Raw genomic sequence first — 12,164 nt, 5'->3', positions numbered from 1 at the left:
CAATTTCTAGATACATTAATTTTATATCCCAACCCCGATAAAATGCAGGTTCACTCTAAAACTGATCTGGAATGAGTGAGTGTGGAAATGAACAACAGTATACCCTGTGACAGGTAAGACATCTTGCTGATGAATAAGTCCGACCTTGTACACAGGATAAACTCACTCTTCATTTTTTCAGAAAAGTGAAGAATAGATATATCAATAGTTACAAATGCCAAAAAAGTTATTTTTTTTTCTGAGTAATTGTAGTGTATGTAATCTTCAGCCTTTTCTTTTTGTCAGTAGGTGATATTGATAACGTGAAAAATAATTTCCTAAATTCTTATATATATTCCTCTCAGTTTAGCGCTAACAAATTTTACTTTCTTGAACAAAATCATGCATGCTTTACTTGTAATAATAAGACTCTAATTATTTGTAATAATAAAATTCATTTGTATGTGTTTCGTTTAAAGATCAAGAGAGATGTGGTTTCACATTTTCTTAGTGATCAGACACTTATTCAATGTTTGCTTTTTCATATGGCATATTACGTTTCACTGCCTGATGTTTCAGAAAGGCAGGAGAAACATTTAATGAAAGGACCAGGAAATGAAGACACAGAACAAAGTGATCCTAGTTCATACCAAAAAGACTAAACTGATCTTTTGGCAAATCTTAATCAAGATGTGACAACTAAAGTTTTAAATGGCAACGTTGGTAATCAAAAAGCCAGTAAAACACCAATAAAGAAGTGGCAAGGAAAAGTTCTGCTTAATCCAGTATTGGATAATTTAGGTTAAGATGTGAGATCCCTAAATGCTGTTGCATCAGCGACATCAAAGGTTGTGTAGCCTCAATGAATTATAGGAAGCTTTGCCATAGAAATTGGCACACTAAGATGGCAAAACAAAATGCAGTCACATAACAACTAAAATAATTTTATAGTCATAATAGAGACCAGGATCTTCACTGAGCAGCCAAGAAGAGGTTCACCCTAGAGCAACTTGTCCCAGACTAATACCTGTCAGCTTCTGGTTGGCTAGGCCCAAAGTAGGGGAAAAATGGCTTAACAGTTCAAAATATCAAGAAAACCCCTCAAGGTTGATTCTAACCCCCTGACTTGCACATAAAAGGGCAAAAAAGAATCTTTATAAATTAAGGATTTTATTAAAACATCAGGCAAAAACGCTCAAGAGATCAAAAAACAGTTGCAACAAGTTTAAATACATAATTTGGTAGCAAAATCAAAAGACTGAACAGAAACTAATGAAAAACCAGAGAATTCCATCAGAAGAATAACAATACTTACTAAACAAAGAACTCAAGACAAATGCAGCTCTGGCCTAAATTGCCAGAGGGAGGGTTCAGAAGTGGTGATGTCATGGGTGGTCCTGCCCTTTCGGGGTCTTCACCCACAAAGTAAAAGGAATGGAGGTGCACTTAAAGTAACATACATGATTAGCAACTTTTAAACAACATTAACAGAAATAACATAAATATATGAAACATGATATTTAAAAAATGACAATAAAACATAAACTACACAAAAATACAGACCCATACATAACACACATTTCCTATTTTTATAAATTTTGACTGCACTTTGAATCCACTCACAAAATTTGATTTAATAAATCAAAAATAATAGAGTTTTCATGTAATAAGACTGTTTACATTGCAGTGGTGAGTTTTGTACATTACATAATAGAGATACATGTATAACTTATAATAAAACATATTTTTAATAGTATAGCATATAATGTTAAACTAATGTTAAGTCATAATTGTCTGCTTCATTTAAATAGACCAGTGTTTCCCAAACTTGGTCCTGGGGAAACCACTGTGGCTGCAGGTTTTTCTTCCAACCAGCTTCTGTTTTTAATTGGACTCCTGGGCTAATTAAGTGAACTGTTATTTCCCAACTTCTGTGTTTTGGAAACAATATAGAAAGTAGAAAACTAAGTTTGGTAAAAAAAAAAAAAAAAAATTAAATGTACCAAGCAATTATGTGGGGATAATGCATTTTTTTCTTTTTAGCAATATTTTCATCTTGATTTTCATTGAACTTTTCCAGGTGTTCTGGTGTTCTAATTGTTTAATTAATCAATTATTTACTAATTAGTAGGTCTTATGCTAAAGTAGTTGCAGCATTTGATTATACATTGTTATTTGCCTTGATGTCTGCTCTGCTTGTTTTTAATTGTGATTACTAAGATAGATAGAAGGGGAAATACTGCACAGAGAAAGGGCAAAATATAATGAAATCAACAAAAGAGAGTTAAGCATTTAAATCTATAGCAAAAGCAGAAACATTTCTAAATGTCTTATAAATGTGAAAATCATGCTGTAGTGCTTTTCTGAATGTAGAATAAGAGATACCAGCTAATTAAATGAGATCAGTGCTATCAGGTGTGGTCACTGATTAGGAAGCTGGTTGGAACAAAAACCTGCAGCCACAGGGGGTCCCCAGGACTGACTTTAAGAACCCCTGAAATAGACCATTAGAACATTTTTTGTAAGTTAACATTATTTCTATGCTCCTAGAAAAACATGTGTGCTTTAAACTGAAGATTAAATTTATCAGATAATTTTCACCATATTAACTAATGTGCTCTGAGGATGTAACACCTGGAGAGAGCAAACTTCATGATTAATTATTTGTCTTGTGTGCGATGTTACAGTATGTGACCTAATGTTAAGCTGTTAATCCTTTTGACAAAGAAAAGAACTACCAATTATTTTAACAAATTATATGATTAGTAGTGTAATGTAATAAGAAGAGGTGAAATGAACCCAAAATAACATTTCATTTATGGACATTCATATCAGATATGTCCCCTTTACTTGAAAAAAATCAATATTAATATTTAGCAACATATGAATTACATATAGTAGCAGTATGCATAAATCTTTAGTATTAATTCTTAATTTTATTGTGTATTTATGTTACTTGTTTTTTGTGTCAAAACATTTAAGATTCTTATTACTTACAATAAACAAACTGTACTCAGCCTGAGACCTGATTAAACCTGGATTCATTTTGTCATAGATGGAATCCTCTAATAAGAATCATTTAGCGAACAAAGAAAACATTGCAAAGGGGGTGACAAGACAATATATTGGTGTGTCTGAGTGGCAACTGCACAAGCTACCACTGCCATCTCTTTTATTGACCAAATTACAATTATTAAACAACAGAAACAATCACCACAACTGGATCAATATGCAGCAGGACTTGCTGAGATGACGTAAAGTATGTTTGCATTCACCCCGACCTGGTAGCAGGCGGGACTTTCAGCCTGTCTCATGAACAGAAACCCCATAACCACATGCAAACACAAGTGGGGAGTCTTTTGATTTCTAAGCAACAGTAAGTATTCCTGATGTTGAGGGATCTCAGAATTCTGTGCAAGTCCATCATGTGTTATACCCATTTTACTTACAGAGTGAATTCCCTTCTGTTATCACCACTGGGTAAATTCAGTCATAAACCTATATGGAAAATGTTTATAATGTGTTAACCCATGTATGGAGATACATTAACCTTTTCAGTTGACAGAAGTGCAGTGTAATCTGGGAAAGTTGAATAACAAACCTGAATTTAGGGTGTTTTGTTCCATTGGAAGTGCAGTTTTCTTTTTCCTATATGAATCGACTTTGAGCTAATACAATAATAACTTAGTACAATCTATACTAATAAAAGGCAATGCCCTCACTGACTCACTCATCACTAATTCTCCAACTTCCCGTGTAGGTAGAAGGCTGAAATTTGGCAGGCTCATTCCTTACAGCTTACTTACAAAAGTTAAGCAGGTTTCACTTCGAAATTCTACACGTGAAGGTCATAACGGTCGACAATGTCCGCCAACGTCCGCCATGTTAAACTTTCTTATTTATGGCCCCATCTTCACGAAATTTGGTAGGCGGCTTCCCTGCGCTAACCGAAACCGATGTATGTACTTATTTCAGTGGTATGACGCCACTGTCGGCCGCCATATTGAACTTTCCAACAGTCTTTGTTACTTATGGGCCCATCTTCAAGAAATTTGGCACGCGGGTTGCCAACACTAACTGAATCCTACTTACGTACATATATACGTCCATAGCCTGCAGCTCGATCACCGTGTGAGGCGGCGTTGGGTCCCCCACCCCTACGCCTCCCACGTAGTTGGCTGCCTGCCTATATAAAGCCGTCTGTCGCTCCGGTCTCTTCATTCCCTTCCTTGCTTCGCCACAGTATTCACATCTCCCTGCTGATAACTGCAGCCTTTTTATTTAATCCACGGCTTCTCCGCTGTTTTATTGTTTGTTTATTACGATTATAGTTATTGTGTAGGTATTTTAGACTTAGTTTACATTGTTCAGGTACCCATTTCCTTTATCGTTTCAACCATACCCCCATTAACATGTCTATTGAGGTGATCACCATCGATCAAAGAACTGTCACTTACCGAGTGGTTTCCATGCCCGGAGATGGCGACTGCCTTTTCCATTCTCTGTGTTACATATTGCACGGCCATATCAGGCTCACTCTTGATATCCGGAGGAACATTGTGTCTTATGTATTGAATGACTGGGACAGGTTCAAGGTGTGGACTGATGATGGTACAGGAGATAATTATACTACACATGAGCACTATAAGAATGAAATGCTTAAGCCCTTCACCTATGGTTCTGCATGTGAGTTGATGGCTGCCGCTGAATTGTTCGGTTGTTGCTTTCAAGTGTACTGAAATGGCCAAATATTTTACACCTTTGGACAACCGCCAATGCCTCTTAAACATCTTAGATTCACAGGTGACGATTTGAGAAGTGGACACTTTGATGTTTATGAATGTTTAAACTCTCAAAAGCTGGATGCCAAGTTATCGATGAAACCGGTTGTATGCTTACAACGCTTGACAGATGCCGAATGTCACTTCAACACAACAAGTCCTGCAAATACTAACATAATTGAAACAAACCATGAAACTCAAACCGATTATGACAGCAGCAATCCAAGCTGTGAGAAAACAGTAAAAAGGAAGCGTGTCAGACGTTGTGGTACATTTTCTGATGCAGGTAGACAGAAACAACTTTGTGACGCTGCCGCCAAATACTCATAGAAAAATCCACAAGTTAATAGACATGCTGTTGCTAAATACACGGAGGCAAATCCACAAGTTAATAGAGCTTCTGTTTCTAGGTACGATCCCAATAATGAAAAGTGGCTCATACGAAAACAACAGGTTTGGCTCAAAAAAGCCAATTGTGGATTTGCGTACGACCCAAACATACATTATGAATCTGACAAAACAGTACACATTGGATCCATGGATGTTGACTGTGAGTATTGTCAAGTTCATAGGTGGAAATGCGAGTCTCCTGGTTTGTGCTGTAATGGTGGTAAAGTCTCTCTCACTCCTTTACATAAGCTTCCTGACCTTCTTGAGGGCCTGTTAAATGGTGAACATCCTCAAAGTGAGCATTTCTTGAACAACATTCGAAAGTACAACAGCGCATTTCAAATGACGTCATTTGGTGCTAACCAAATTGTTGAGGGAAATTTTATGCCTTCATTTAAAGTCCAGGGACAAGTGTATCACTTGATTGACAGTCTTTTACCTATGCCAACTGGGGAACACAAATTTTTGCAAATTTATTTCGTCGGGGACAATGAAAAGGAAGCACAAATGCGGTGCGCTAATGTTTCTGGAGTTAACATGCCCCTGGTGCAGCAATTACAAAAAATGCTGCATGATTGTAACACTTACATCCAAGACTTCCACTCCATGATCGACAGTATTTCAGATGAAGACAAAGACTTCAAAGTTGTCATTCACGACAACAAAAAAACATTAAATGCACACAAAGGCAGGTTTAATAAACCTGCAGTACGTCAAGTTGGTGTTGTCATCGTTGGGCAAACGTTCGAGAATAGGGATATTATCTTGAAAAGCAGAGACAATAAACTGCAACACATTAAGGAAACCCACAGATCCTATGATGCACTTCAATATCCCCTCATGTTCTGCTATGATGAAGATGACTATTCTGTGTTTATACCTCAAGTTCATGCTGCCAGTAAGTTACCTATGAAGAAAACCGTCTCTGCAGCAAACTTCTATTCATACCGACTTATGATCAGAGAACATCATGATAATAACTATCCTTTTCTTCCGAACTTTATTAAATCAGTTTTTAGTTGATACGTATGCAAAAATTGAATCCGAAAGACTACATTATATCAGACTAAATCAGAAGAAACTACGAGCTGAAAATTACGTCCACTTGAAAGATGCTATTGACAAAAATGACACTAATTTAAGGGAACTTGATCAAGCTGTGATATTACCATCGTTGTTCACTGGAGGACCTCGCTATATGCACGAGTGTACACAAGATGCAATGACATACGTACATCATTATGGCCACCCTGACTTATTCATCACATTTACTTGCAATCCTAAACGGACTGACATCACTGAAGTTCTCCTTCCTCGTCAAAAACCTCACAATCTCCACAACCTTATCAGTCGTGTATTTCATCTGAAAATTCACAAAATGACGGACTTGCTCACAAAGAGTAACATTTTTGACTGTACAAATTGCTACATGTACACCATAGAGTGGCAAAAGCGAGGTATTCCCCATGCACACATTCTGTTGTGGCTAAAGGATAAGATTAAACCAGCAGTCATCAATCAAGTGATCCATGCGGAAATTCCTGATCCACAGACTGACCCTGCCCTCCACAAAATAGTAAAATCCACCATAATTCACGGCCCATGTGGACCTCATAATATCAACTCACCCTGCATGATGAATGGAATATGCAGTAAGAAGTACCCGCGTCACTTCATCTCAGAAACTCAGACCAGAGAAGATGGTTACCCTCAGTACTGCCGGTGCGCACCGGCTAATGGAGGTCATACAATTAACATCAATGGAGTAGATATCGACAACAGATGGGTGGTCCCTTATAGTCCTGTGCTGTCCCGCTTCTTCAATGCTCACATCAGTGTCCATCCATCCATCCATCCATTTTCCAACCCGCTGAATCCATTTTGCAATTCAGTAAAATCGATCAAATACATCTGCAAGTATGTTAACAAGGGAAGTGACAAGGCAGTATTTACAATACAAAATGAAAATGATGAGGTATCTCGATACGAAGCTGGGCGTTACATTAGTAGCTCTGAAGCAGCCTGAAGCATTTTCTGTTTTCCCATTCACGAACGTTACCCTCCGGTCGTTCATCTTGCTGTGCATCTTGAGAACGGACAAAGAATTTATTTCACAGAAGGCAATGTTGCCGATAAAGTACACAATCCACCACAGATGACCCTTTAAACGTTCTTTGACCTTTGCAACCATGATGATTTTGCAAAGCAACTTCATTATAATGAAATTCCATCATATTATGTGTGGGCAAACAACATGTTTCATCAGAGGAAGCAGGGGAACACTGTACCAGGACATTCGGGAGTGAAAAAAGATAATGTGCTGGGACGGGTCTACACTGTGCACCCAAATAACTCTGAATGCTACCATCTTTGACTGTTGCTAAATGAAATCACAGGTCCCACGTCTTTCGAATCTCTCAAAACAGTTGATGGTGTCCTACATCCAACCTATAAGTCGGCCTGCAGGGCACTTGGTTTTTTACAGGACGATATCAACTGAGATGAGACTCAACAGGAAGCTGCTCTGTCTCGGTCACCTCAAAAGATCCGTGAACTCTTTGCTGTCATGCTGGTGTTCTGCCAAATGGAAAACCCCTTAAATCTATGGGAAAAACATAAAGACAGCATAGCAGAAGATGTTAGGAGACAGACTGAAAGAGATCATATAGGAACAGAAGTCCACCAGCGATTACATTTGATCTATAACAAGTGTCTACAGTTGCTGGAAAACTACTGCTATTGGAGGTCAATCTCTTGATCATTACGGTTTGCCTTCACCTTTCAGAGAACTGGCAGAAGTTACGTCAAATCCCGAGTACTTGAAAGAGACATCTTACAACACCTCACAATTGGCCAATATAGTCACAAATAATGAGCTGTTGCTAAATAGTGACCAAAAGACAGTTTATGAGCAAGTCATGAGGAGCGTTGTCTTGGCCACTGGCACTGTGTTTTTCCTTGATGCTCCAGGAGGAACTGGTAAGACATTCCTCATAAACCTTCTTCTTGCGAAAATCCAAGTGGAAGGTAACATTGGCATAGCTGTGGCTTCTTCTGGCATTGCTGCAACTCTTCTTGAGCTGCTCATTCAGCTTTCAAGCTACCTCTGAACCTCAGCCTTACTGAATCCCCCATGTGTAACATATCAAACCAGAGCAAAATGGCTGAAGTGTTGTGACATTGTCAGCTTATTGTCTGGGATGAATGCCCTATGCAACACAGAGGAGGTGTTGAGGCTTTAGACAGGACCCTCCAAGACATCCGAAACACCAACAAACTTATGGGAGGCTTGACAGTGTTACTGGCTGGAGACTTCCGGCAAACCCTACCAGTTGTGCCCAGAGGAACACGCGCTGACAAAGTTAAAGCATGTCTGAAGTCTTCATACCTATGGCCACAAATCAATGTTGTTACCTTAAGAATAAACATGAGGGTTCATTTGAAAGGTGACAAAAAAGCCAGGGAGTTCTCTACTCTTCTGATGAGTATAGGTAATGGCACCATCATTCAAGAAAATTGTAAAATAAATATTCCTACAAATCTCTGTCTCCTCGGGAATATCTTACAAAGCCTTCTTCAAAATGTTTACCTCAATCTACGAAATCTCCACGAAAACGACGTGTCACGGTTGAGGGAGAGAGCTATCCTGACACCAAAAAATGACATGACTACGACTATAAACCACATTTTACTTCAAGAACTACCTTCACAACTGAAAACATATCAGTCTGTGGATTCAGTTGTAGAAGTGGAAGACGCGATGCACTACCCGTTAGAGTTTCTCCACACTCTGAATCCTCCAGGCACTCCTGAGCATAATCTAATTTTGAAGATTGGGGCACCAATAATGTTACTGAGAAACTTACAGCCACCGAAACTTTGTAATGGCACGAGACTTCAGGTCATGTGTCTGCAAAAGAACCTAATTGAGGCAACTATTTTTACTGGCAGTGGCTCAGGGGAGATAGTTTTTATTCCCCGTTATACCCTCTGATCTCCCATTTCAATTCAAACGCCTCCAATTTCCAGTAAGGCTCTGCTTCGCAATGACAATTAATAAGTCTCAGGGACAGACCCTACAAAAGGTTGGCATTGATTTGAGGCAAGATTGCTTTTCACATGGCCAACTATACATTGCATGCTCAAGAGTAAGCTCAGCGCACAGCTTGGTCATATTACAACCAGAGGGCCGAACTGACAACGTGGTATACAAAGAGATCCTTAACAAATAATTATTGGTATATTTTACCTCAGTTTAAAATGGTTTTCTTTTCTTCTTAATAAAAATTTTAAAGCAGTACTTCGCCGCTGCGAAGCGCGGGTATTTTGCTAGTTTTCAATATTGTGAGAAACTGTCCGTTCACCTTGCAGTAGGAAAGCCAGGTATTTGTGCTTATTTTGAGCAACATTGGAGAGAGATTGGTTGCATTTTATTTGACTACTTTTTCAAAAAGAGCTCTCTCTTTATCTGGTCTTTGTTGCAAAAATTGAGCTTACTCTATATTGAGTTGCTTCTTTCCTGACACTTTTGCAAAGAGTTAAAACAAACACTTTCAAGGAGCTTGCTCTGCACTGCTGTTTATCTGCTGGACAATATCTGAGGAGCTTTGTCTTCAGCAAATCTTGTTTTTCATTTTTCAAATACCTATATATAATTTGTAACTAAGGAGATAGATAGATAGATAGATAGATAGATAGATAGATAGATAGATAGATAGATAGATAGATAGATAGATAGATAGATAGATAGATAGATACTTTATTAATCCCAAGGGGAAATTCACAAAGATATACATGCAGTAGCTATTGATATTTATTAGGTGATTGGGATTTTTTAGTTATTTTTTTGACAAAGATTCATAGTTTAAGTTTTGTTCTGCCATTTTTTAAACAAGGCAGAGCAATATTTCAATTAGAACATTATTGGACTCATATTGTTCAGTATGTTGTAATTAGACTGATGGAGCATCTACACAAGACACATATATCAATTGTCCAGCAATCATACAACATCATAGTGCCCAAAAATGAATTGAATAATTGCACAAAACATTAAATAACACATGACAGAAAGGGTTTAATACATTCCTTTATATATAGTTTGGCAATTATAGTACAGAATTTTGTGTTACGTAAGATGGGGAAAGGAGGAGAAGGCTACATAGTCATTAACATATCTTTCCTTTCTCACCTTAGATGGGAGGAGAATATGCCAGAAGATATTGATGCCACTTCCTGTTCTGTCCCTTTATCGTCTACCATATTTTGTTGATTGGAATGGCTGCAGGAAGGAGCATATCTTCACCCAAAGCCCTGGAGGCAACAAAACATTTCATTTTATTAAAGAACCACCTTGCCAAATTGTAAATGAAATGAGTTTATTACTGTAGCAGCTGGTGACCCCAAATATTTGACACTTTCAGCATATTTTTCTTTAAATATGTATGGTAACACTGTGAAATAAACCAAAGAGAAGCCTCAGACTCAGTCTGGAATATAAGCCTGTGGCGCCACCGGGTCTGAGAAATATACCAGCAATGTTCAGGTTACAAAGCAATAGGAGACCATCGCATTTCAGTAAACTCAACACATTACTAATCCTAATGTACAAACCTCTGCTAAATGGTAAATACTATAGCTGGTAAATATAGCAGAAACTATATAAAAGTTAAATGTGGTCACTTTGGTAAAAGCACCAAAGACTGTGACTATAATGCAGTTCGGTATTGTATGATGTAACTAGCTGAGACAGACATTGATGGGGAACATAACTAATGCATTTCCTACATGTTCATCAGTGAAATGACTCAATGGTCCTGAAAACCTCAGGAAAGCCATTGCCTTAAATCCCTTAAAATGACAGGAACAGGACAATGATGAACTGTCATTTCTGCTTTGTAGCTTTGGTTCTGAAGCTAATATACTTTGTTACCATCAAGTATTTGCATATGTATTCTGGCTGGTTGGTGTAATGTGAGCTAAAAGTAATCACACGTGTGTCGAATAAATCTTTAGCTTTTATAACTTTCTTCATCCAAACTGAATAGAAAGACTAGATTTGTAAGAACTTAAGCTCCTTTCTCTATTAGACTTGCCCTACCATACATGAGCCTCATGGCAGCCTCAAACAGTGTGATGCCACATCCACACACACTAACTCAAAGATAAACTATACCTAAGTACACAGGTTGTAAGCCAGATAGATTTTTAGTTATTTAGTTGGCTAAAAGAACAGGTATTGTAACAAGGATAAAAATGGACAGTTTGGTAAATACAAATCAAAATATCTAATTTGTGTGCTTATTTTAGTGCTATTTTTTAAGCAACTATATAGATGTAGTGTTTAAGTGAATGAATTGTGTGACTAAGATTGTAACCACAGTCAATCCTTAATTTTCGTGGGGATAATATTGCTGGAAAATGGCACACAAGTCAAAGACGCAGATGTTAGTACATTGAACCTATGAGAAATCGGGGGTTAGGTTCCTGTGAACACCAAAAACACTTTTGCTAGAGTTTGCTCAAAATACAGTTTTTTTTTACACAGAATTCTTTATAACACAGCATTTTTTCAGATAATTGGCACTTTTCATAACAGAAACAATGAAATAACCCATAAAATGCATCACACAAAATAAAATTGTTACTATGCAAAACATTTTTTCTCGCTAGTCATTCCCTAAAATTCTGTGACTTTTTTGCTAATATCTCAATAAAAGAAGACTTTAGTCGCTGCTGTTGGAAGATCTCAGTGTCACCTCTGAAACTGTCCTTCATGGCTGTTGGATGTCCTTGGAGATTGTGAAGGACGTACCGGCTTGAAATCATCCACCAACAATGTCTGCTCTTTTGAGATATCGAAGTAAGGGAGCAATGCATAGCTGTATTGACTCTTAACCTTGAGTCTGCGATCAAGAACCTCAATATCTCTAGCCAGCTGGTTGTAGCCAACAGTGTCTGCCAACATTCTTGCACAAAGTTGATTTAACATCTTTACTTTCTCATGAAGTCGGC

This window comes from Erpetoichthys calabaricus, chromosome 6, assembly GCF_900747795.2.
Source record: "Erpetoichthys calabaricus chromosome 6, fErpCal1.3, whole genome shotgun sequence".
Classification (NCBI taxonomy): Eukaryota; Metazoa; Chordata; class Cladistia; order Polypteriformes; family Polypteridae; genus Erpetoichthys; species Erpetoichthys calabaricus.
Note: the sequence above shows the minus strand (reverse complement) of the source record.